General features: G+C 32.0%; 1 long non-coding RNA gene across 2 annotated transcripts; it reads right to left on the reverse strand.

The window, feature by feature from the left end:
- Positions 1–408: 408 nt before the first annotated feature.
- Positions 409–20,900, reverse strand: LOC127724461 (uncharacterized). 2 transcript variants are annotated; one of them, XR_007992519.1, is made up of 6 exons: positions 20,653–20,900; positions 19,624–19,778; positions 18,229–18,354; positions 17,718–17,803; positions 3,844–3,899; positions 409–3,173 (listed from the first exon to the last, which is right to left on the reverse strand). It is a non-coding gene; the product is annotated as an uncharacterized LOC127724461 (long non-coding RNA). The 2 variants fall into 2 exon arrangements; XR_007992520.1 differs by lacking the exons at positions 409–3,173; positions 3,844–3,899 and adding an exon at positions 16,944–17,113.
- Positions 20,901–23,332: the final 2,432 nt, after the last annotated feature.

The raw sequence follows: 23,332 nt of genomic DNA on the forward strand, positions 1-23,332 counted from the left end.
TATCGATCAGTGCTGTTTTTTTGGGAATGTATTTACACGCAGTTTTTGTAACATCTTAACTGACGTCGTTTTGGAATTTTAGAGTTGTGCCAGTTCATATCTCTAATTTCTATTTTCATTTTAGGCATGTCTTTGAGTCGTTTTTTGGAAATTTTAAAAATTTATTAGCGTCTCTACATATGATGTTCGGGTGAAACTGTTTCACTTTTTTATTGTATAGAATTCAAGATTGCTATAGTTTAATAATCAGAATAGATTGATCTGATTCATTTTACATCGTGCTCATACTGATGAAGGATATCTGTTTATAAATATTTATAGTTACATTTGTTCGTTTATTGTCATTTTTATGATCCATCGCCCCGTAAGATTTATCGTTGGCTATCATTCAGTCATTTTATATATATATATATATATATATATTTTATTCTGAAAAAAAAAACAACCTTTGTTGATACAATGGTATACAGAAACACAGATGCGTACATAATAATACATAATAATATTTAGTTTTTTAACCAAATATCTTTAGGGGTTCCCCTTACAAAAGCATAGATTTGCTAATCGCTTTATTGTTATTTTTCGGGGAGGGGGGAGGGGGGGAAGGGAAGCGGAGGGTAAGGGGAGGGGTATCAACCATTTTGTTTACGCAACTCCTCTTAAACCCCTTATTACAATTGTTTCAAACTTCCTCACAAACTTAATTGTTTAATTCCATTGTTCACCTCCTATTTTATTTTATCAGAGCCATTTTCGTGGATTTTCCCAAACATTTGTGTACACTACAGTACATATGTATATCTCGTCCTCCTCCCAAAGGACAAATCAGTATTTGATGAAATTTACTCAGAATTTTCCCCTTATGTTGGTAAATTGTCCCTCCTATTTTGATTAAATAGTTTTGGGTTTCGCATTTCAAAGCATAGACTTAATAAGGGGCGAGGTGTCATTGTGACTTTTGCTCATGAACCTCTAGTTTTAGAAGAGAGGCGAAAGATACCAAAGAGACATTCAAATTCATAAGTCGAAAATCAAAATGACAACGTCAAGACAAAAAATAGAAAACGACCAAAAGACAAGCAACAGTCAAATAACACAACAAAATACATCTGTGGAGTACCCGTTTTGTACCCGCAACTCCTCCGTAAATCCATATTACAGTTTATTGAAACTTTTTTCACACTTTTAACCATATATTTTTATTGTGCACTTCTTTTTTTTTTAACAGAATCACCTTGGGAATTGTTACTACAAAAGCATGGACTTATCGCTTTATTTCATTTTTTTACGGGATAGGGGCATCACCATTTTGTTTTCGCAAAGGGTACGTATCGGTACCCCACAGATTTATTTTGGAATACAACCAAGGGGACGACAATTTGATTTGGGGAGGGGGGGACTTTGAAAATGAATATCCTGGCCTGGTTAGAGCTGAAAATATAAATAACTTTGCCTAGGACAGAATGGAAATGAATATTCTGCAACACAAAATTCAGAAATTAATTGTGTACAAAAGCTTAAATAAGTTATCCTGCGACAAAGCTGTTGCAAAAAATCAGCATACGTTGCAACAGATGTTAATAAAAAAAATCCGAGAAAAATCCATCTGGACCCCATAATATCAAATAGTCGTCTACTTAATTCATATTTTTACTTTAAAAGTAAAAATAATATGCATAAGAGTTTCACAAAGTATTTAATATTTCATTTTATATTTTGATTTTTATTCATATTCTCATACCGAGTTTAATGACTTATATGTGGCAAAATTTTGTCCCAAATTATCAAATATTTCATATGAATAACTTCAGAAGCTGCTTTTAGAAAAACATATCCCGTTTGGTCTCTGTTCGGTAGTTGTCTCACTAGCAATCATACTACATTCCCTTATTTTCATATGAAAAAAGTTCTATCGAAAAAGATTTAAAGAAAAATAATTGTCGGGAAAAAGAAATATAAAACAAAATGCTATCTTCATCGTTATGACGTCTATTACTATAATAGAGTGCTCTGTTCTCTTAAGTAATGAAAGTTTTACATTGAATCTAAATGGTATCTATATAAACTATTAAAATATTTTGCATGGATGATGTAAATTTAAAGTTCATGTTACGTTTCAATCAGTCTGTGAGACTCTGATAGGAATGAATATGTTCAATGGAAAACACTCATAAGCTCAGTCATTGAAGTATTTGAAATATTGTAGCTGTATCGGGTCGTAAATTCATTTTCGTCTTTCATTTCCTTCATATAGAATATCATAGTTGTACGCACATCGCCTTGTTCAATCATGGTCTTTGGTGGTGTCTTTTTCCTTTCTATATACTTTTTTTTAGTTGTTCTTGTGCTTCCTGTGGCTTTAGAACCGCATTGCATACGCAATCATGTTTGACAATCATGAGCGTTCCTTCACATTTGCGACACTTTCACGTTGCTCTTTACCACTTCTTCATGACACGGTGTGAAAGATGTAGGATGGAATAGCATATAAGATGACAACCAATGTATATAATTCTGTTTGATGGCATTGTCTGGTGCTTAAAGCCCTGTGCAAGAACTTTGTCTGCGCAGCAAGTAAGTGAACACAGTGGCATGTTAATCACCCATGCTTAATTTTTCATAACCACGTAACTTCCATGGATGTATAAAAGGCCCTTTTATCAATAGCATTATTATTGGTTATCACTTCTACTTTCTCTCCATTCTTTACTTGAATAGTTGTATCTATTCTTAAAGGTATTATAAAATTAGGAGATAAATACATAGCAGTAATTGATTTTTCCTCTCCCCCAACAACCAGTTTTAACATGATCTTGATGTAACTGTTCTTCACGCGTCTCGTATTAAGAGAGACAACAATGTTAAATCTTGCATAGCCATCTTTCATTATAGTTACGGTTCTCTTTTGAATATCATATTTGAAGAAGTTACCGTATTTAGATTGAAAATTATTTGGAGGATGAAACATGATTTTGTACGATTTAAAATGTGCGTTATTCGTGTCATTCTTATACGGAGAAAGTAACCTGGTAGGGTCTACTATGAACTTTTGCAGTCCATTTATAGAATTGTGTCCTACTGACTGTACCTTGTTTGATTCCGTTGGACGAATTACTGCGGCCAAGGCAGCACAACAAAACGACAAAGCAATCAGCATCATGATACAGTACATCCTTAAAATACAAACAAACTAGCTTTAAAAAATGTAAACATCGGGTTGCAAACACAATTCTCATCAATAATTTATGTATTTATTGAGATTGAAAAAATATAATTGCGTTTACTAAACATTTAGCAAATGCCAAGTCTGCAATTTTGTGGGAAATCAGAAAATTAAAACAAAACTATCTCACAAGAAAGAGCATTAAGAATATTCCTTACCAGAACCAAAATTATATCCGATGCGAAACCTATTTATCATGGTCAAACATGATATTCTTCCGATAATATTACAGAAAACATGTAACATAATGTGTGTGTGTTTAGAAGAAAATAAAATAATGTATAACAGCTTTTAAAACAAACCCGGGGGTGAACTCGTGTGTTCTGGAAGATAAGCAGATCCTGCTTCAGGGTGACAACCGTCGTGTTACTCACCGCAGACATTAGTACTTTGAAAAGTCGGAACCTATAAAAGCACTTTCGAGGATTGTCGTTTCGACAGTTGAAACATGGTGATCAGTAACACAGATGTTCCACAACGGTCAACCAAATCATGTTCTCGTTAATATACGTAAGTGACAAATATGTACAAGTTGATAATTACCGATAATTCATACAGTATGAAGTCGCAGTGGTAATTGGGCAAGATATATACAAAAGAAGTGCATTTTAAAAACTTACCTGTTGTTTATATCTTTAAATATCACCCATTTTGTGCACTTTAATATTGAACTCTGCTGGAAATTTAAGATTATTTATAAATAGTTCGGATATAAATAGGTAAAATCTTAATACCTTAATGCAAGCTATTTCACTAAGCGTAGCAGTGAAAACTGTAATAATTACATTTATATATTGTTTTTTCTCTAACTTTTGTCCCGTATAACAACATTGTAACTCGATTGCTGTTACTTCATGAAAATAAAATAATATGACATTCTTTGCAATCTGCAGAATTAAATTAACATAACCATGATAACTTAACACTGTAACAAATTGATATTACCTTCTTGAGCAATCAGCAGAATTATACACTCGAGTACAATGAACAATAATGTATACATGATATAACGACACTGTTTTGACGACCCAGTACTGAAAAACCACAAGTATTTGTGGCCCGTAAATTTCCAATGAAGTAATTTTAATTTGAGACTATAGCAAAATTTCGAAATGCTTGATCAATATAGATAAAAGTAATACGATCTTTAATTATGCAAAACTATATACATTTACATCAATGTGTTATAATTCTCATTGCATTCCTGCATTTTCATGTTACATGTACATTTAAAAATAATACAGATGTGTTGCTGATCACTATATATAAATATGTCTTTATATATATATATATAAATATCTGTAAATAAGGGCTTGGCGATGTCACGTTCCTTCGAAGATGTCACATGTCTGGAAATATTTATCACAAAGTTAATATGACCATTGTATGGTATATTTATAACTTGTGAGGTAAATGGTTAAGATATAACGGCAAATTAGAATCATAATTGTTGTCAAATACGGTATTTAATGAATAAACAGCGTCAATTATGATCGTCATAGTCCGATATGCGATAGCAATGTAACATCCCAAACCATGTGTGTATTATGAACATACACAGAAAGTGAAATCCCGAGTTTAAACCAAGTGATAGTTAACATTTATGAAAGCTAAATATGAAGACATATTTCAGGATCAACAGACGATAACTCCAGAGACATAAACATACCTACTCGATAATATTGCATGCATGTCAAGTTACAATACTGTCCAACTATATGTACATAATCATAAAGGATAGATTGGGGACTTCTAAAGGTTCAGCGAAAGTGATTTTAGTTGGCACTAAAATTAAAGAAGATTTGGGATTAAATTGAACGAGACAGCAACTGAGCAACGCAGAACATCAATATACATATAGAGGGTAACACAAAGTCTTCAAAAGGACAGGTGTCTAAGCAATTTAAGATATACCACAAAGTAAAACTGATTGTGAAGAATCTTAACAGGACTGTTTTATCAAGTAACAAAAAGCATTACATAACCACTGCCAAAGTTACTCACTTTGAAAGGCGCACGAATATGTGCCAGAGTTAAACAAGTCCTCCTTTAATTGTTTGTAGTACACAAAATATTAAAATATTGATTTTATAATAAGGTTAAATTATCAAAAATAACAAGCATTCGGAGAGTATTGCATGGCAGTACATAGTCCCCTACCAGTTAAAAATTAACTGTACTGGAAAAAAATGCTAACTTGACCATAACTCTGCACAAAATCATCAGACCGAAACGAAATTCGAATTTGGTCTGTAACTTGTCATGATGAAACTATAAACCAATTATCAAATCAATATCTTCAAGCATGAGGAAATAAAGTGTGGAAAACTGATTATTTGAGTGAATTTTCTAAGTCCAAGGACCATAACTCTGCACAAAATCATCAGACCAGAACAAAATTCGAACTTGAACTGTAACTTGTCACGATAAAACAATGTACCAATTATTTAATCAATATCTTCAAGCATGACGAAAAAAATGCAGAAAACTGAATATTTGAGCGAATTTTCTAAGTCCAAGGGCCATAACTCTGCACAAAATTATCAGACCGGAACAAAATTCGAACTTGATCTGTAACTTGTCTTGATAAAACAATATACCAAATATAAAATCAATATCTTCAAGCACAAAGAAAAAAAGTGTGGAAAACTGATTTGCCGGACTGACGGATGGACAGACAGACGGACGGAGTACAAACCTAAAGTCCCCTTCGACTTCGCCAGTAGGGGACAAAAATAATGTCAAAACTGGCAGTAAGCGCCTCACAGTGTATATATATATTTAACAGTTTGAAAGTCATTTGGAAATGGACCTTGCATGAAATTAACTCAGTGGTAATGGTACCAACCTCTTGTTAATGCTTTTATAAAAGAATGACATAATTTCATAAGTACTATACTGTAATTTGGTTGCAAGTACGATGTGAGAATATGAATGTTTGCTACTCACGGCTGTCAATCGGTTTATCGAGAGAATTGATCGTGAAAGAATACCTAACGGTGGTCAAGCATTGGGATTGGATCGTGAAAGATCTGGAATCGGATCGTGAATGTAATTAATTGAAATTCTACTTCAAAATCTGTGAAACACTTGTTGGATTTTCAAAACGCGGAACAATTCCGAAAAAAGAAATTATGTCTGTCAAAATGATTCAACTTTCTCAATAGTACTGTGCAATAAGTTAAATAAAATATGCAGTACTTTATGAGAAAACATAAAGGCGTAACACAAGTCTATGGGATTCATTATAAAAAAAACACTGTTTATACCTATAATGACCACATTCCAATATATAATGATATATTTGAAACTGAATCTTTAGTGTGACAGATAATACAGAAAAATAATTTTTTTTTTTACTTGAAACCGTTCATTTTGTTTTTAAAAACACTGAATTTTGTTGATTTATTTATCAAAATTGATCGTGAAAGATCGGGCAACGCATTATCTCGATCATGAAAGACAAGGCGTGACCAGACGGACGCAGGACGTTTGTTCTTTTTTACCTGTAACACTTATGGACATTTGCGCTTTTAACTATGATACACCTGACCAAATTGACAAGACATTTGCGCTTTTTACCTATAACAGTTGTGTACCTGTAATCTTTAGAAAATTTACCAAAGTCATGGAAAGATGTAATTATATTCTTTGAAAGTTCATCAGAACAAACGACAAGTTCAGAAAAAATATTCGGGTAACCCAGACATATTATAAAGAATATAGTATACGTTTCTGGGGGCGCATTAGATTATCGCGCATTTGGGAAGTAATTTCCTTTTACGTTTGCGCCGCAGCCTTTGCTTACATTTGCGAATATTTCAGAGTAAATAGCATTCTGTTTCATTATTTCACCGAATGGAAATTTAATGAATAATTTAATTCAGTTTGTAAAATTACACCAAGACACACACATGAAGTTTCATTTGTCAGAAACAAATCGGGGTGGGGTGGGGTGATTTGTGTACGATGGATTTACTTTCCGTATGGAGAGAACACTTCATTAAGTCAGGGTATATTTCATAGAGATGCATCGTAAATAATTGCAAAGGTATTTCACCGGATTCCAATTTTCTTCTAAACCTTTCGCATCCAGCAGAATCAAAAGCTGTGTGTAAACGTAATGATTTTTGCGCACAAATGTAATGCACCTGTTTCTGGGTAAACGATAGAGAAAACGAAACTTTTGTGGATGGAACATTTAAATTTTGACCGAAATTCTCCAATTAGCTCCCTTATTAGTGGATTAAAATTGGAAGCTATATTCCTCTTGTGGTTACTCTGTTGCACGGATAGACCGAGGAACTATACAATCATAGTTTATCTAAGATTTTTTCAATTTGTGAAGACCGAAATTTTATTTTTTACACCACCTGCTGTACCTTTTGAATTTTATGATATGTTGAGAAAGCGCAAATGCCCATTAAAAAGTGCAAATGTCCTATCAAAAAGCACAAACGTCCCGCGCCGGACCAGACTTAATAATCAGAAAACAATATTTCTTTTACCAATTGATATACTTACAACTAGTTGAAGCGTGTAATTATATTGATAAGAACGGGCATTAATGCTTTCATTTTTTTCACTTTATTTTACAACAATTTTCCTTCAAAGTTATTAAAATAACTAAAACGTGTCTAGATAAGTAGATCTCCAAGATGAAAGGACCTTCAGGAGCGTAAATTTTTGAAAAAGTAAAAGTATATATGTATCTGTATTGCTTAATGCATCCGCCCTGGAAATATATGCATAACTGTCCTTTCCTAGATTTAGATATTTCAGTTTTACATGGGAAACTCCACACTAAAATTTACGATAAAAGGGAAGATTTTTCGTTCCCTATTGTTAATTTTCCTTTTTCGGATGATGATGTTCCTTTGGCACCATCTTACGGTGTTTATATCACAACTCGTTCGCTATGCCCGTGTCTGCTGTGACGTTTTGGATTTTAATGAACGTAATCTATGTTTTACTGGTAACTTATTAAGTCAGGGATTTCGTTACCACAAATTATTTAAAACCTTTACTAAATTCTTCCATAGATATAAAGATTTGGTTTTGAAGTTTGGTTGTACTTGTAGAAAACTTATTTCAAACAGGATAGCACATCCTCATTTTTACGGAGATGTTGTTTACCGTGCCCGGAAATTTAGAAACGATCTTGATAAACTTATCGATCCTTTGAATAAACTTATTCTAAAAGGTTACCAGTTCAACAATGTAATTAGATTTTTGAATATTGTATTTATTGGTATTAATATTGATTTTGCCATTAGTAAATTAACAGGAAATTAAATATTATTGTTATATACATATGCATATTCATGGCTCTACAATCTGTCGATACCTGTATATTGGCATTGCACAAGGTCATGTTTTTTCTCTGACTGTTTATGACGTCTTTACACTAAATCCACTGGATGTTGGATGTGTACTGATTGATAATTTAGTCTTAGATGCATGATTTTTTTTATTAGTTGTTATTGGCTTCGACCTAGCATGCGGTAACTACGAGTACTCTCAGATCTGTACTGAGTCTCTGTGTTTTTGTTAGAGGTATTTCTATTTGTACCGATCTAATGCGTTAAGCCTTTTTCAACTGATTTTTATAGTTTTCTCTTACGTTGTACTGTTACCCCACTGTCTCAGGTTAGGGCAGGGTTTGGCGCCCGCTGACATGTTTAACCCCGCCACATTCTGTATGTGCCTGTCCCAAGTCAGGAGCCTGTAAATCAGTGGTTGTCGTTAGTTGCTGTGTGACATATTTGTTTTTCGTTCATTATTTTGAACATAAATTAGGCCGTTATTTTCCTCTTTTGAAATGTTTTACATTGTCATTTCGGGGCCTTTTATAGTGAGGGATGTTATCTTCAATTATAATTTTATTGTTTAATCAGATCCAATGGCATTGAACGATTATAGCCCTTTTCACCAACAAAAGAGAACCGGAATGAGTCATGCAAATCCAGTATTTGCTATACCAATTAAAAATATAAATTACCATATAATCAAATAATGAGTTGAACGTTTTCGTAGCATCAGATCTTTCAAGATCCTTTTCACGATCTTCAAAAAGCGGAACGCGATCTTTCACGATCTGAAAAATCATATATTTGTAAACAATTCCATTTCTTGCCAAATTTCTGATTATGCTAACACAAAATACCGGTAAGAACCATTTGAATCATTAAAATGAAATGTCATTTACCAAAGAAAAGTTGTTTGGTCATTCGAATTATGAACAAAATCTTGTTTGTTTACATATTTAATGTCCTTGAAATGTCGAGGACCAATCTGCCTTTTGTAGTTTTGTAAGAACGGTTTACTTTTAAACCTTGATTTTCTCAGATACTGATCATTATGTTGAACCATTTTGACAGACAGATTTAATTTTTTGTAAATTTGTCCGTTTAATTCATTACATCAGATTAGTAATTGACCTTGCATATGTCTTCTCGATAAGATTGAATTCACGATCCTATACACGAGCTTTCACGATCCAATCGTAATACTTGACCACCGTTAGGTATTCTTTTACGATTTTTTTTCTCCATATACCGAATGACACCCGTGATACTGACGATACTACCATAGCAAGGTAGCAATATACAACGTCGGATCAACATTTTTGATAATTCGTGTTTTTTGTACGAATCATAAATTTTCATCTTTTAAACTGTACTGTTGTTGTCCTGAACTTAGGTTCCACTTTGACAAGCCGACTTTAGTCAATTTTGATTCTTTGGATTTAACTACTACGAGGATGTTTAACGACCTTTACTTTTATTAAGGATCTCGCACCTGCGGCGATGGCCTTCTTAATTCATCTTAGTGGTTTAATGAATTTGTCATCCTAAACCTGTAGACCCGAGGGACCCATGAGGATAATTCGTAATCTAGAAAACTTAGATCGAACTGATCTTTTAAGCAAATTTAACCTCATATTGTTTTTTTACTATTCTAATAATGTCAGTATTGTTTATTGTACTACGGTTCGTTTAATATTTTTTGTGTTTGGAAACGATAGATATTATGTAAAGCCAACGAGTGTGAGAGTTTATGAGTAAAAAATTTATTTTGCATCAGTGACAAACACTGGATAATAATGAGATGTATATCATACGAATGTAGATGTTTCTTTTAATAGTTGCTTTTATGAGAGTACAAACACGTGACTGAACCAACATGAAGTGTTTTTTCGTTCCACAAAATTTCTTCGAGTTTGGATAGTTTTACTTATAGTATGGAAATTACATTTCGCAAAACGTAAATATCTTGACTTTAGATTACTATATTGTGTACAATTTGAGTAGTTGACGGTGTCTTATGCCATTTTATTTGCACTTATTAATATTTTCTTTGTTCATTGAGACCTGGCTTGAACATACCCCGGGGCGAAACGCTACGCATAAAACAGTTCATAACACATTGAATGAAGTTGGACTTTGTACCTTTGGTGAAATTGTAAAATCAACTAACTGTATCGTAAATTTGACCTATGACCTCTGAAAATTTGTCACTGAATGAAACATGTAAACTAATAGAAGAGACCCGCAAAATAATTGAGACTGGACAAGATGGTCCTAATAATGTTATGGATTTACTTAATATGATCCTCAAGGTGGTAACTAACATTGATTTTAGAGTTAAAGGAATGGAAACGAAAATAGACAAACGTATTGATGACCTTAACCAAACTATGCTGTCAGTGTCCGCAAGAGTAAGAACTTTGGAAACTAAAACAAGTGAAATTACCGTAAAACTTACCGAATGCCAGTCGAGTTGTCAAGGTGTAAGCAACCTTTTTGATGATATTCAAGGACGAGTCGAAAAAAATACGATAAACGTTATACATCAACATGCAAGAATTTCTAAGCTAGAACAAAGTCCAAAAGAACAACTAGAGCTTCCTTTCAACGAAATAAAAAAATTGAAAGACTCGATCTTAGATCTACAATGAAGGTCCATGAAAAGCAATTTGATTTTTAAATGTTTAGCCTATGCAAAATATGAAAATTGTGAACAAAAGCTACAAAACTTCTTGTACGAAGAGCTTGAAATACAACACCCGATTGAATTCGGAAATGTCCATAGATTCGGAAAGAGAAGTCTCAATAGAGCACGACCAATAATAGCACGTTTTCTTTATCGTCGTGACTTGGAACAAGTTCTAAAAAATGCGTACAAGTTACGAGGTAAACCTTTCGGGATACAGGAGCAATTTCCGGCGGAAATAGAAGAAGAACGAAAAAGGCTTTATCCTGTTATGAAACTTGCAAAAGAGGACGGAAAACCTGTCACAATGTTCAGAGACAAACTATATATCGATGGGGATCTGTTCATTCCGAGATTAAATACAGAAAACCCCACTTCGCAAAACCAAGAACGAGTATCAACAGAAACTCAGGGCAAAGGTATTGGAGAGAACACTGGATACAGGGATGTTCTGATGACTCCATCCAATGATAAGCAGAATGGACGATACAAACGACAGCGTGCAGGGTCTAGTCCTGAGACACCTCATTAGAAATGCCAAGGAGAACATACATTTAGAACTATAAATGAATCAGAAAAAAACTATGATTCTTCTGTTAATAACATTATTATTAATGACTTTATAAATGATACATGTACAAATATAGATAATAACGTTTTAAATATTATAGGTCTTAACTGTTGTGGGATTAAGAAGAGATTGAACTATGAAGAATTTGAAAAATTAATAAGAAAAAATGACATAATTTGTTTGGTAGAAACAAAAACTGATGGTATTGACACAATTAAGCTACCAGGGTATGAATTCCATATGAAAAATAGAAAAGCTATAGCTAAAACTCGATCTGGGGGCATCATTCTTGGCTATAGAAAAGAAATAGCAACTAAAATAAAACCATTACCTACACATTCTAAATACGTGCTTTGGTTTAATATCTCATCAGACCTTTTAAGTTTAGATCAAGATATTGTTATAGGTATAGTATATATACCCCCTGAATATACCGTATTTGCTTCACAGGATGCATTTAGTCAACTGGAGAGCGAGTATATAAATTTTGCACAAAATTACAAATTCGTAGCCCTTATTGGAAACTTCAACGGACGAACGGCTAACGACGATGACTTTTTCCTTTCAAAAGAAACTCATGGAAACAATGCAGCGAGTTTTGTAGAAAACGACGTACTGACGCTTGATTCACTAAATATACCACGAAAAAGAAATAGTTTAGATCCTATAAGAAACGGGTACGGAAAGAAAATTTTAGATTTTTGCAAAGGAAATAACCTATTTATTGTAAATGGGAGAATAGGTGAAGACAAAATGATAGGAAAGTTAACATGTAAAAACGCTAGCATTGTAGATTATTGTATAAGTTCTACAAGTTTATTGAAATGTTTTAGAAATTTTTCAGTACTAGATTTTAGTCATTTTTATTCAGATGTTCATTGTGCACTTGCAATTTCATTGTCGGGGTCATCCTTGGATAATGTAGAGGAAACTCGTGAAAACTGTAATTGTCAAACATTTTCTGAAAAAATTAAGAAATGGGACCAAGAAAAATGTCTTGAATTTAAAGACCAGATTGAACAAGGCAAAGTTAATGAATTAAAGATACTGTTAAACGAAGTTTTAGGTGGAAACCTAGATATTAGTAAAACGTACTCGTCAGTCGATAAAACAAAAGTTAATACCTTACTTGATCATTTATGTTCAATATTCTATAATTCTGCGAAATCCACATTTGGAACTTGTAAATTTTCTAATTCTAAGCAAAAACAAAAAAAGAAACTGGGAAAATTGAAAAAAGAATGGTTTAATGATGATTGTCATTTTGAGAGACAAAATTTCAGGAAACGTAAAAGAAAATTCAAAACAAATAGAACAAATCAAAACTTTCAAGACTTGAAAGTAGCTGAAAAAAAATACAAAAAAATAATGGATCAAGCTATTCTTGATCACAAAAGAAAGTTGTCAAAGAAAATTAAAAAATTAAAATCAAATAATTCACAGGAATTCTGGAAACTATTGAAAAATGGTAAACATAGGGAGCAACCAGACATTCCTATTGAAAAACTTTTTGATTTTTTTAAAGCTTTAAACAAGGAACCATATGACAAGCAAGACTTTAACATACCATATATTGACCCGAACGATATTAATCGTCTGAATGAAAGTATAAATAGGAACATTTCAAAAGACGAAATTAAAAAATGTATTAAAAAATTAAAAAACAATAAATCCCCAGGGGAGGATTTAATCGTAAATGAATATATTAAGTCAACAGAAAATATATTCATAGACATTTACGAGCAACTATTTAATATTATTTTCGTAACAGGTGTTGTCCCGGATAGTTGGCTTATTGGAAATATTAAACCGATTTTCAAAAACAAGGGTGACAAAATGGACCCAAAAAATTATAGACCAATAACAATTCTGAGTTGCCTTGGGAAACTCTTTACTGCAATTTTGAGTGAGCGATTAACTGAGTTTTCAGACGACTTTCTTATCATGAATGAAAATCAATGTGGATTTCGTAAGGGCTATTCAACAACTGATAATTTATTCATAATTTTCAACTTTTTTGAAATTCTAAAAAACAAGAAAAAAAAAATGTTTTGCGCATTTATTGATTTTGAAAAAGCTTTCGATAAAGTTTGGCGGGATGGACTATGGTACAAGTTGCTAGTGAATAATATGAATGGTAACATGTATAATATAATTGTAAATATGTATAATGGTACAAAGTCCTGTATTTCTTATAATGATTGTGAGTCAGAATTTTTCCCTTGTAGTAACGGTGTACGACAAGGGGAAAATGTGTCCCCTTTTCTTTTTGCCTTATTTATGAACGACCTTGAGTCATACTTATCAAACTGTAACTTAAACGGACTGAAAACGATTTCTAACGAAATTGAACTCAAACTTAATATATATTTAAAATTATTTGTAATTTTATATGCTGATGATACTGTGCTAATGGCAGAATCACCTGCAGATCTCCAAAGGCAACTTGACTCATTTCAAGATTATTGTTCTATATGGAAACTGAAAGTTAATGCTGATAAAAGTAAAATCATGGTTTTTTCTTGAGGAACACTTCCAAGGAACCTAAGTTTTAACTTAAACGGAATAGAATTAGAAATAGTGAACAGTTGAAATTATTTAGGGATAGAATTGGCCAGGAGTGGGAACTTTAAGAGAGCGAAACAGTCCATAGCCAACAAAGCTACTAAGGCTTTCTATGAGGTTCTAAAATTAGGAATCACGGCCTTGCAATCAAAACACAGCTCGAATTATTTGATAAAATGATAAAACCTATTTTACTGTATGGGTGCGAAGTATGGGGACTCAGCAATAACGAAATAATCGAAAAAGTCCACTTAAAATTTTGTAAATTGCTGCTACATTTAAAATCTTCTACACCATCGTATATAATATATGGTGAACTTGGAAGATATCCTCTAGAAATTGACATAAAAAATAGAATGATATCATTCTGGGCTAAACTTCTTTCTGGAAAAGAGTCAAAATTGTCAAAAATTGTTTATAACTTATGTTATCAATTGTCATATGTGAACGGAGATCGGTTTTTATGGTTAGATCACATAAAAAATATTCTAAATGAATGTGGCTTAACATATATTTGGAACACACAAACTTTTATGAATTTGAATTGGCTGCGTCTGACAGTTAGTAGAAACCTTAAAGATCAATTTGAACAGAATTGGCACTTATCGTTAGAAGAATCACCCAAAGCTGTAAATTACAGAGTATTTAAAGATAAGTTTTGTTCGGAAGTTTACGTAGATATTTTAGATAACAAAAATGTTGTCGAATTTTGCAGATTTAGAACAACAAATCATAAATTACCTATTGAAGCTGGTAGATGGTATAACACCAACAGACAAAACAGAAACTGTAATCTGTGTAGAAAAAATGAAATCGGGGATGAATTTCACTTTATCTTGGAATGTCCATTTTTTGAACAGGAGAGAAAAATTAACATACAAAAATAAAGTTACACCAGACCAAATATCTTAAAGTATATATTATTGATGTCATCAAAAAAGAAAACAAAGCTTATTAAACTTTTCAAATTTATCAAAATCATAAATAAATCTGTGTGTACTCCAGGCTTAATCTAGTGTGAAGCTACCCCTATTATTGTTGATCAAATGTCTTGTACTAATTGTATTTTATTATATATTGTATATATTGTACATATGTATTTCTCTATACCTTGTCAAAATGATGGTTTATTGAGAATAAAGATATATATGATCAGATATAGCTTCGAAGTGAACAATCAATCATTCGTAACAACATTTTAGACAACCCGAAAATCAATTGAGAACGAACTAATCAGTGTTTTTTTACTATTGAGTTTGATAAATGCTAAAATTTCGCGATATACGTAGCCGGTCTTTTAATTTTTGATATGACAATCTACAGATGTTTCCGGTACTAACATTCATGCCCACATTGACTGAATGATTTATTAACGAACCCAACCCTGCAGAAAAATGGAATCTATTTCGTTACTATAATATTTGACCTTCAGAGGTGAACGGTGTTTCTTTGTTATTAAAATATTACCTTGTAGTTAGAGTAGCCAACCCACGTTGGCTGGCAATGTATCTGACGTCATTGTCTCCAATGGTAATCATTTATTGTAGGCTAAGTCGGGAACGATTTGTTCAATTTTAGAGATTTCGGACAAAATAGCTATATAGTCTACTACTTTTAACAGACCTGAACTGATGTGGCCAGTTATAACCTTCGTGTGTTTCAGATTATATTGACCGAAGACGAAGTCCAAGTGTCAATATAATCTAACAGGTCAATGTATAACGTATTGACTGAGTGAATGTCCTGAATTTATATATATTACATATGTAAATAATGTATTAGAAAAAATGGACTTCAATTTTCTTTATGTGTTTTTTTTCAATTTTATTTTGCAAGATTTTTAACATGCTATTGTAAATATTAATAAATAAGATTAACTTGTTTAATTGTAAACAAAAACACAGCATTTTTTTTCTGTTTAGAGCAAATAAGAATTCAAATGGAACTCATTTCAGTTTACTTGCAAATTTTCTTTTCGTACTCTGCGGCGCTTCCGCCATGATTGTTATGTGGGACGTCACATATTTTTAATATTGACCGTCAATATACGTATAAACAGAAACATAGCGTCAATATACTTAAAAATAGAAACAAGGCTTCAGATACATGGAATATTATTGGAAACACGCGATCGTAATATCCAATGAAAATAGGAGAATGCTACACCATATGCAATATTTATACATATATACGGTCAATACACCAATAATGTTACTCAGTTTTTGCAATTCTTTCCTCAAAGAAGGACAGAAAGTCACAGTTTCATAGATGCTCATCTAGAAAAGGTATATTGACCAAGAATCGCAAAATTTGTGTTCTTTGTATCAGCTGGCAGCTACATGTAGGACAGTTTAAAAAAGGATGGAGGGCCCTAACTACAAAAAAACAAATGAATAGCAGCTGAAATCACGCGAACAGGCGAACTCGGCAGCGAACGTGTGTTTTCCTTGGTTCGTTTTGTTGTTAGGTTGCTGACTCACTTATGTTCACCCTCGCATCTGTTACCTTAAGCAAATACTGCATTGATCGAAACTCGTTTTTTTTATACAAATCGAACAACCTTTTTTACATAAATATATTTAATTTTTAATAAGAATTTTTTTCTTGTCTATAACATCACAACTAGGAATACTCATTTTCCACATGACTGCAGTTCACACTGCATATAGCGTACGTTTGTTATATGATATTACCAGTAAGTTTATCTCAGTCAATGTGTAGATAACAGATTCGCCTCAGATTCTCCAAGTGATTTGTGCCTCTTATAAAAACTTTCACCAACTAAGCAGTTTTAAAATGTTACAGGTGAAAATATCACAGTGTTTGGAATCTTCCAGGTTAATTTGAATGTGACTTTCTAAGATTTTGGTTTACAGTAAAAAAAAAAGAAATAGTGGTTTAAACAAACGTTTGTGATTTTATATAATTTTACATTTTATACAATAACTGCTCCTCTGTTTTATATCTATCCTCTTCACCAGGACAGATTGTTTGTATTGTTTGTGCATTTGTTGCTGTCCATTTGTACTTAGTACTTCCTTCAATCGATTTATTATCAATTCACTGTACATCAATATTGAACCCAAGTTGGTTAAGTACACGGCGTTTGTACGTTTGTGGATAGTTATCTCATTGTCAATCATACCATTTGCGCTTATTTTGATATTACAACGAAAAATAGTCACAGATAAAGGTGATGCTATTTAACAATTGGAGAATCCGCTACATTTAGCTTTTAAAGTATAAAATATTGAGTGAATCAGATGAGTAGCACTAATGACTTGAATTTACATACATACAAAATGTATCAGCTGACTACTCCCGCGAATCAAATATATACAGATATACTAGGGTCGGACTTACCATTTGTTCGGCAGACAGTTGCATACATCGTCAGGAACACTTTTGTAAAACTGTTAAAATATCTGACGCATGGAAATCTAAAGTATCTGAAATAAATAGTAATATGCCTTGTAGTAATTATTCACACAGTACATATTTACTTAATCTGTTTGAGGGACATTATAAATGTGAAAGTAAATGCCCTTTCCACTAAGTGAGCATTAAAACCAGAGAACTGTCCGTTTGTCCTATAAAAGGAGATGTGGATGGATCACTTACTCTGGACAGAATAACTAATACAACATTCAATGAAATTAGTAATAATCTATCTCTGCATGTAATCCTTGATTTTTGGTTTTCAGCTTGTATGATGAATAAGAATACTTGTTTTTTTTTTAAATGATGGGACCATTAAGGACTTTCAACATGACTACCATTTCTATAAAGCAACACATTAACGACAGTCCTTCCTTTTATCATGTTCTGGCCAACGAAAGAACTCTGTCAATGTATATATATATAAATTAGATACCTTTTTCTGCTACAAACAATTTGATGGCGTCCATAATATCTTGTTCCTTGTAACATCTCATACTGACCAAAACCTGAGCTGCTGTTGTACAGATCAAATCATCGGAATAAAGATATCGTTTTGTGACTGAAATAATTTGATAATACAAATGCCATACTGTTATTATTGGAACTTGGTCGATTATCTGTTTAAGCACATTTAAAAAAGACTGTCTTTGTACATTAACAAATTGCCCAATGTATCGTTGCATTTTTTATGTATCAATTCCGGTCAAATATGGGTTATGGGCCGTCGAGATGTGAGCCTTAAAGTTTCTTTGCTCCTCCTTGAAAACTTGAGTAGAACAGTGATAAAAATGCATGTAGAGATGTGATTTGAAAAATTAATACACCATATCCCTTAAGTCCTGCTTTTTGTCACGAAAAATAAACAGTGTTAATATGTTAAGTAGAAAAATGCAGTTTAATTTGTTTTATACGATATATAAATTACTACTACGTATATGAAAACTATATGAAATTCAGTTACAAAATTTTTCTTTGTCGTTATGACCTGACTTTTGAACATATTGGACGATACAACTATTGTCACTAGTGAATAAGTTAAATGTTAAAGACCCATAAGACATTGGTCAGGCCACGCAGAAAGTTTTTTTTTGGGTTAATATATGGGGTCAATAAATAGCATAGTTATATTTAATGGATATTTTATTTTATTTTGATATAAATGTTTTATATCGTGTTGTGTATATTTTCAATGGTTAATTAATTGTTTTATATTATGAAGGAAAAATGTAAATACATATATATGAAAAATAATTTGGTACAATGTAATTAAAACAAAAAGAAATAAGAGAAATGAAAGAAAAACTGTTTCTTTTATGTTAACGTACAGTTTTGGCCTACTTTTGGAAAATAACATTATTTGGTGGGATGTTGATTTTGCTAATTTTTCAAATATTCCTTTCTTATAATATTTGGCTTTCAGAAAAATTGAAATTAAGGTTGGGAAGTATAAGCTTGATCAAGTTCGATATTAGATTAGTAACGAGTTGCTTGATATTCTAGTTTTGCTGTCTTTCCCGGTTTTCTACAAGAAAGATTTTGTAACAGAATTTTATAGTAATTTATACTCTGTATAAAACAAAATATTATAAAACAAAATAAAGTGCATTTCTCCATTACATTAAATATATGTATTTAAGGTTTATATTACCTAGTTTATTCGTGGTCCATCCTCTTCGACCTAAAGAAAAAGGTAATGACGATGCATAAGAGAAGACTCGTAGCTCTTTACAGAACTATTCTAATTTTTCTTAACATCAAAGATATACCGGGTAATAATAATTCAATAAAGGGAGATCATGTAAGAATTAAAAGTTGCATTTTCGTATACCTGTTTCATCTGTTTAAAGAATTGATCCCCTTTCACATTACTGACATGAGGGCAGTTCTTCCCGTGTCTAGCATGTTCCACCCAAGGATTATCGAAAACATCCCATCTTCGGAGCTTTAATCCACAATAGAAACACTGGACCACATCTTCAGTACCTGAAACAGAATCAGAATCAATTATGCTGACAGCAGTCTACTTTTAATTCCTTTAAGACATTAAGGCATTAATTCATGTCCGGTCATTTCCAAAATAATTGATATCGAGAATTTTACACATTAAACAACACCAGTGAGGTAAGTGTTGCTGTATACTGTGTATATATTCTATGTCTTGTGTATTTCGGTTTAAAAAACCTATTTGAATGCTCATATTGAAAATTAATTGTTGGTATATTGGGCATATGCTTCATATGCATATTGCAATAACCTTTAAACCGAATATTTAAATGGTTTTGAAAGTAAATATAAAATTATATTCATCAGTGTATAAGAAAAAAACCCACACTTATAGGGTCTAGATAGGGGTCTTCAATTTCTTTATTCTAACTTTTTTAACCATTTTCCTCTATTCTTTTATTGGTTTGACCATTATTTTCTATTCTTTATTTTTCTGGACTATTTTCCTACATTCTTTATTTTTCTGGCCTGTTTCTCTATTCTTTATTTTTTTTACCCTTTAATTTGCACTTTTTGCTCTTTATTCTATATAAAATGAACCCCAACCATACACTCATACAGTATAATAACATATGTTAACAGGGGACTAAAGTTTGAAATATCGAGGACATAACAAAAACGAGACAATCTTAATCAACTTACGATACAATATATATACTAGCTTTAAAACATAGAAAGTAATAAAGCTTTAGGTAATACAAACTCGTACCACATTTATCAACGGAAATTTAGAAAGGTAAAACGTTTGTTAGTGGCGAAAGTACATGAGTAATGATTTGACCTTTAAATGCAATTTTCGCATCTAAGAATGCATATTTTTTTGCCACCACCGTGTATATACTTGCGTGCTTACCTGTATAAAAGAATCCTGCATCTGCTAGATCTACTGGCCTTGGTGAAGTTCGTGTCCAATTTGCATATGATCTTATTCGAGCTGCCATTGTTGCATATGAAATTGAACATGGCTTTTTAAAGCATATTCCAAGATTATTTTCTTTCTCTAAGTTCTTGGAAGCATTGCATTTGGACTGCATTTTAGAGTGCAGAAACAAAATCTACGCTTTATATAATACTGCCAGAAATCCACTCTTGTTCAAACATGACTTTGTCATTAAAAGTGGGTCGAAGACTTAATTGATCTATTTATAGATTTTAGAATTCTCTTATTTATTTATAGACATGAGGGTAAGAAAAGTGAAAGAACATATCGAATCATTCTACTTAAAATGTCTAAAGATAATTATGGAATGTCTTAAAGTTTTTTAAATATTCTAATATCAAGAGACAAAATATAACAACAAAATGACACATGTTTTTTTTCTTTCTATCTCTTTCTGTTTATCCTTGACAAGTATACTATTTATTCCCAGGTTTATCTGATGACAAATGATCTATTTTAATAAAATGTGTTTCCAAAGTCTATTTTTATCTTAACAGAATAATAACAATTTAATTATCGATACCTGACAAAACAAACGATATTAACTATATTCCAATGATCGATATGACTATGAATATATTATTGGTAATCAACAGCGATATAGGGATTCCACTGTGAACACGCATGATGTTTTTGTCTTCATTTCTCAATAGCAAAACTAGTTTGTTTTCACCAGAACTTTTACTCCATTATCAAGAAAGCGTACTGTATTATTGCATTTTGAAAAAAAAGATTGACAGCGACAAAGACTATTGGTTGGACAAAAAATATTTGTAAATACGATATCATTTCATCTTATTCGTCTATGATTATCTTGAATCGCGATCGTTTCACAAATTTTTAGACTTATAAAATTTTGTTGTTCTTCAAAATCGATTCTCATTTATATATCTAAGTTTTCCTATGTTGACAACTGCAAATTATACCTTGTCCATCGGATTTCTTATGATTAAGAAATACCAGTCATTAGAATATATATATATATATATATATATCTATATCAAAATTATTTAAATAATAATTAAGACAAAACAATGTGAAAACATGATTGCTTCCTTTTACTATAAACACTAAAAGATACCGAGATTATGTTAATAGAAAGTTTCAGAGATTTTCATAATTAACAAAACGTATAAAAACAACAAGTAAAATGCTTAGCTGTTGATGTGTCTGATGTGCAAGGCTGATTAAACTGTCACCAAGAACACTAAAGTAACACTTGAGGAATCAAAATAGAGGGAAGGACAAATTGGGAACTTCAAACACAAATGGGAGCTAGCCCCTTCAATGGCCAACCCTTATCTTATGGAGCCGCAACCCTGATTTTTCTAAAAATATTAAAAATATTAATATCAGTTAACAGAACATAAAAACATACAGTGCAGACAGACCTATTTTGTTTTTTGTTTTAAATATATTGCTTTTGAGAAAAACCAAATGGACATATATTTTCGTCATATGAATCATACATACCACATCTCCTTATTTTCATGTAATTCTTTTTAAAAAAATCTATGAAAATAAATGTATAGCTTCTCTATGGGGGGATGTGGATTATAGTATTTTAAATTCTTGTAATAACACCTCTCATATGACAAAAATGCCTCTAACCGTGTATATGCTGTTTTCCCTTTTTTCACGCATGCACCTGGTATACATGTCGGTATATATAGTCATATCAAATCTAACAGATATTAAGGTGGTCTTTATTTGCTTTGTTTATCTGATATCAACTTTAAATAAATCAGAAAATGTTGTGTATAAAGTATGTTTAGAAGTCTGTTTGTAGGTGGGCTTTTATTTATGGTAGTAACCCCATCCCCCGCACATGCTTTTGTTTTTGCAAAAAAATACCAACATTTAATTCAATTTTGTTGTTGTTTATATTCACAATATCACGGCATTATCTTTGAACTCTAAGGCTCTAACAACCTTTATTATTGTTATATACAGAATATTGGATAGAGAACATCTCACGAAATAAGATCTATAAAGATGCTACAGACAGTTTATCTATAAAGCGAAACGCTACGGATAACACGATTTTTAATCACATCTATATGGTTCAGAAATACTCATAAAACGAATGTTTTAACATTTTAGTATTATTTTATTACAGTGCAAGGCTGTTTCAATAGAACAGGAAATAAACCAGATGTTTTGAAGACAACCAGACGACGAAGAAGACGCAGCGACAGACAAAACGTAATAAGTTTGTAATTAGTTACGTCGATCTTTAAAATTAACAAACTAGAAATATATCTTTTCTAATAAAGAGTTGAAGTGTTTGTACAGAGCATTAGATTTTCATAATTGTTTCAATAAAATTATATAAAAAAGGGGTTATTTAATGTTAAAATATAACAACCGAAAAACTTTCATTTCTATCTTTCAACATCGACAGTGTTCTCCGAGATAATAAATTGGTGATATATAGATATAAGAAGATGTGGTATGAGTGCCAATGAGACAACACTCCATCCAAATCAAAATTTATAAAAGTAAACCATTATAGGTCAAAGTACGGTCTTCAACACGAAGCCTTGGCTCACACCGAACAGCAAGCTATAAAGGGCCCCAAACATTATTAATG

The sequence above is a fragment of the Mytilus californianus genome, unplaced genomic scaffold (genome assembly GCF_021869535.1).
Source record: "Mytilus californianus isolate M0D057914Y unplaced genomic scaffold, xbMytCali1.0.p SCAF_14, whole genome shotgun sequence".
NCBI lineage: Eukaryota > Metazoa > Mollusca > Bivalvia > Mytilida > Mytilidae > Mytilus > Mytilus californianus.